We start from the raw sequence: 4,477 nt of genomic DNA, 5'->3' as shown, positions 1-4,477 counted from the left end.
TCTCCTTTATTTTCCTCTCCCATGGGAAAGGCATTAACTTTGATTTAGGGTGATGGGAAAAATATCAACACTCAGGAACCCCTGTGTGCTTCCTGCTTTCTCTTGTTCCTTCACATCTTGAGAGGGAAAGGCGATGAATTTTAAGTGCAGTGGTCACAGAACCTACCCATTGGCATCTCAGTCTGTAAACCTGCCCTTCTGTGCTCACAACCAAGGCATCTTTTGCTTCAGCACCTTGGGTACCACGTTATAAGAACCATGAGCCTCAGTACATGATTTCACAGTTATCTAAGTGATTTCACAAATCTGATCGCTTACTCATACTCAGAGCAACCAGAATCAATGGAGTCCCAGAGCCTGCCCATCCCTACCCCGCCCCCAAACTATTACTCTGACACACATCTCCTGGCTCTGTTTTATGTTCTTTCTGCTCTGTTTCTTCCAAAAATATATTTGTTCCCTTTCTTAAAAGATTGGAAGGAGAAAGAAAAGGCAAGGTGAAATAATAAAAGTTAGCTTTTCCGTCAACACGTATGCAAGCTTAGCAACCCGATAGCTCTGTCAGAGCCCTGCACAGGGCTGCTCACAGCTAGCTGGCCTTCTCTAAGGTCAGCTGTCTGCTATCCCGTTGGATGCGTATCTCCCCAGGCCTTCCTTGTTTTCCCAACCAGTTCATTGTATCCACAGACCAGGGACAGAAGTCCTTCAGATAGTGCAAGTAAGAAAGTTGAACTTCGTTGTCCTACATGGCCACATGACTCCTGTAGACAAGGTCTCCCTTTTGTACAGTGTCACTATTATGTGGCTCTGCTGAGGGAAAGGATGCAGAAGATGCTTATGACCACTGTGCATAAGATGCCTAGGGAGCTTTCAGCAAACTCTTGCTAGTGTATGCAATGGTGTCATCGTTTGGAGGCTGATCATGGGATGGATCCCTGGATATGGCAGTCTCTAGATGGTCCATCCTTTTGTCTCAGCTCCAAACTTTGTCTCTGTAACTCCTTCCATGGGTGATTGTTCCCAATTCTAAGAAGGGACAAAGTGTCCACACTTTGGTCTTCATTCTTCTTCAATTTCATGTGTTTTGCAAATTGTATCTTATATCTCGGGTATACTAAGTTTCTGGGCTAATATCCACTTATCAGTGAGTACATATCATTTGAGTTCTTTTGTGATTGTGTTACCTCACTCAGGATGATGCCCTCCGGGTCCAACCATTTGCCTAGTAATTTCATAAATTCATTCCTTTTAATAGCTGAGTAGTACTCCATTGTGTAAATGTACCACATTTTTTTGTATCCATTCCTCTGTTGAGGGGCATATAGCTGTCTCTTATGAGACTAGGCCGGGGCCTAGCAAACACAGGAGTGGATGCTCACAGTCAGCTATTGGATGGATCACAGGGCCCCCAGTGGAGGAGCTAGAGAAAGTATCCAAGGAGCTAAAGAGATCTGCAACCCTATAGGTGGAACAACATTATGAACTAACCAGTAAGTACCCCGGAGCTCTTGACTCTAGCTGAATATGTATCAAAAGATGGCCTAGTTGGCTATCACTGGAAAAAGAGGCCCATTGGACATGCAAACTTTATATGCCCCAGTACAGGGGAATGCCAGGGCCAAAAAGTGGGAATGGGTGGGTAGGGGAGTGGGGGAGAGAGTATGGGGAACTTTTGGGATAGCATTGGAAATGTAATTGAGGAAAATATGTAATAAAAAATATTTTTTAAAAAAAGATGCCTAGGGAGCACTGTGCATAAGATTCCTGTGGACCACTGTGCAGAGCATAATTCTATAAGAGTCCAGAGAAGGTCAGTGTATGAAAGTGCTTACTCATCTTACAAATTAAACTCAGCCTTACATCCTTTCCAGACTATTCATAGATGAGCATCTTTTAATTAGAGATTAAAACATCCTTTTGTTGATAGTTTTAAAAGTAGCCACTTGTCTGGCTTCAGCACCTAAAAATCCAGAGCCAATCAAAACTTGACCCAGTCCACATTTAAAATTCAGGTTTGGCCTGGGTATGTGACACAGGGCACAGTTCATGCCATGCATTTGCAGGGCCCACACTTCAAGTTGATGTGTGGCTAATACCAAAAGCAGCCAGCCCTTCCTTCCCTAAAGACCTTGCCAAACAGAAATTAACATGGCAGTGCCCAGAACTGAACATTTTTTGCTTTGAATGATGCAACTATTAATAATGGTTTACATGGCAATTTTAGACAGAGAAGAAAGGCAAAACTAGAAGATTTAGCTTTTCTTTTTTATCTTGGTCCAAGCCCCACAATGTGCCCTGAAGCACACAATCCCTCTACCCCATTGTTTGCCTTATAAAAGATGAATAATAGGGTTATTTCCATATTCTTAATGAGGTTAATGAGTCAAATGTTCACAAGATGTCTTGAGAGGTCTACTGGTAACTTTAAAACAATTTCTTCCAGAATAATTTCCTCAAAATTCCAACTTATGAATGCCTTCCTTGAAAAAAAAATCAAGTGCCATTCTAAAATGATATTTAAAAAGAAAAGGCTTACAACTTCACAATCTGCTATGGACAATGTGGTCAGAAATGTTCAAAATAATCTTATCTATGTAGACCCAGGCCTATGGTCTTCATCAGAGTCTTCTCTTTGGCCTTTCTAACTCTGTGTTACCAGAAGTATGCAGTTTATTTCTAGTGACATTGACTCAAGGTTAGGATAACAAGTAGCTGTCTCCCAGTGATGTATATGTTCCGGCCTTTCCTGCTCCAAGGATCATTTACTTGCTCTTCTTGAAAACTTATTTTTTCTCAGTCATCTTGCCCAGAAAGATCCTACTTCAGAGCTGAAGGTAAGCACATTTTGTATAAATTTCTCACCTTCTCAAGTGCTCTGGACTCTGAATAGAAAAGCTAGGAACAAACCTCAGAAAAAGCTGCAGCTCAGTCCTTCCAAATCCTCTTTTTTTCTTTTCTTTTCTTTTCTCGGATATTTTCTTTATTTGTATTTCAAATGTTATCCCCTTTCCCTGTCTCCCCTCCACAAACTCCCTATCCCACCCCCTCCCCCTTGCTTCTATGAGGGTGTTCCCCCACCACCCACCGACCCACTCCCACCTCCCCACCCTGGCATTCCCCTACACTGGGGCATTGAGTCATAGGACCAAGGACCTCTCCTCCCACAAAGCCATCCTTTGCTACATATGCCGCTGGAGCCATGGGCCACTCCATGTGTACTCTTTGGTTGGTGGTTTAGTCCCTGGGAGTTCTGGGAGAGGGGTGTGTGTCTGGTTGGTTGATATTGTTGTTCTTCCTATGGGATTGCAAACCCCTTCAGCTCCTTCAGTCCTTTCTCTAACTCCTCCATTGGGGACCCCATGCTCTCAGTCCAATGGCTGGCTATGAGCATCTGCCAAATCCTCTTAATTGTGGTTCATCCTTCTTAAGGAAGTATCTTATTTCTTAATTAAAGTATGACAATAAAATCTATTACTTCTCTGTCTAACTGAAACTTTCTTCTCTACTAATGAATTTATTAATTTTTCTGTTTGTCTTTATTATAGCCTATTCAATTATAAAGTCTATTAAATTATTGTGAACTCTACTCAAGAATTACAGCAGAATTTACTAATGGAACTAAGGTTGAAATTAAGATCATTTTCTTCAACCTCTTCCAGTACCATCCTTTTTACCCGGTTAACCTTTTAAAACAGGATAATTTTCTGCCAAAAGACCAGGGGAGTTGCCACATGTTGGCTCTCTGCAACTCTATCACTAGCACAGCACATATGACTGCAGCAACTTGGGACATAGAATAATCAACTTAAGCCTATCTATGATCCTCTGCTCCCCAGAGTGACCAACAGTGGGAACATGCAGTCAAGGGAACACTCAGCACACACATGACTTTGTCCACCTGGCTGTCGTGGAACATACAGAGTCCAAAGGAGATGGGGATGGGAAGGGTACTCAGAGGGGGCTGAGAGAAGGGCCTTGAGCCAGACTGGAAAGAAGAGGCCTCCTTCTCTGCACTCCCAGGAGGAGAGAGAGGTTCTTGCTCACTTGTTCATGCATTGAGCAACCCTGTTTACTGGATTCCTATGCACTGGCCTAGTTTCAAGTTGAAGTCGGAGAACTGGGGCCCCAGGGGGGAGCCCCCAGAACAAGAACATTATGTTGCTGTAATGAAGCCTCGCAGCAGCTCCTGGAAAGAACGAAATCTGTGAGGTTGCAAAGAGCCGCCAACCTTTTTTGGTGGGATCCCCTCGGGCCAGGGGAAGGACAAGGGAGGGCAGAAACTGGGTGAGTAGCTTCAAAAAGATTCTTGCCTCCCAGCTGCAATTGGGTCCCTCCTATCACAAGAGATTTGCTTTCTGTAGCCTTGCAATAACTTAAAGCAGCTTGAGAGAGAGAGAGAGAGAGAGAGAGAGAGAGAGAGAGAGAGAGAAAGAAAGGAAGAAGGAAGGAAGGAAGGAAGGAAGGAAGGAAGGAAGGA

At 43.4% G+C, this 4,477-nt stretch overlaps 1 protein-coding gene across 1 annotated transcript in view; it reads left to right on the top strand.

Annotated features, from left to right (window-relative positions):
- The first annotated feature begins 2,827 nt into the window (after positions 1-2,827).
- The window catches only part of Mc2r (melanocortin 2 receptor), a 12,751-nt gene continuing 11,101 nt past the window's right edge, over positions 2,828-4,477 (top strand). Inside the window, exon 1 of the mRNA XM_021151089.1 lies at positions 2,828-2,834. The gene's annotated coding sequence lies outside the window, so the exon portion shown is untranslated. The remainder of the gene's footprint in view (positions 2,835-4,477) is intronic.

The sequence above is a fragment of the Mus caroli genome, chromosome 18 (assembly GCF_900094665.2).
Source record: "Mus caroli chromosome 18, CAROLI_EIJ_v1.1, whole genome shotgun sequence".
NCBI classification, from domain to species: Eukaryota; Metazoa; Chordata; class Mammalia; order Rodentia; family Muridae; genus Mus; species Mus caroli.
Note: the sequence above shows the minus strand (reverse complement) of the source record. Positions and strands in the feature narration are given on the sequence as shown.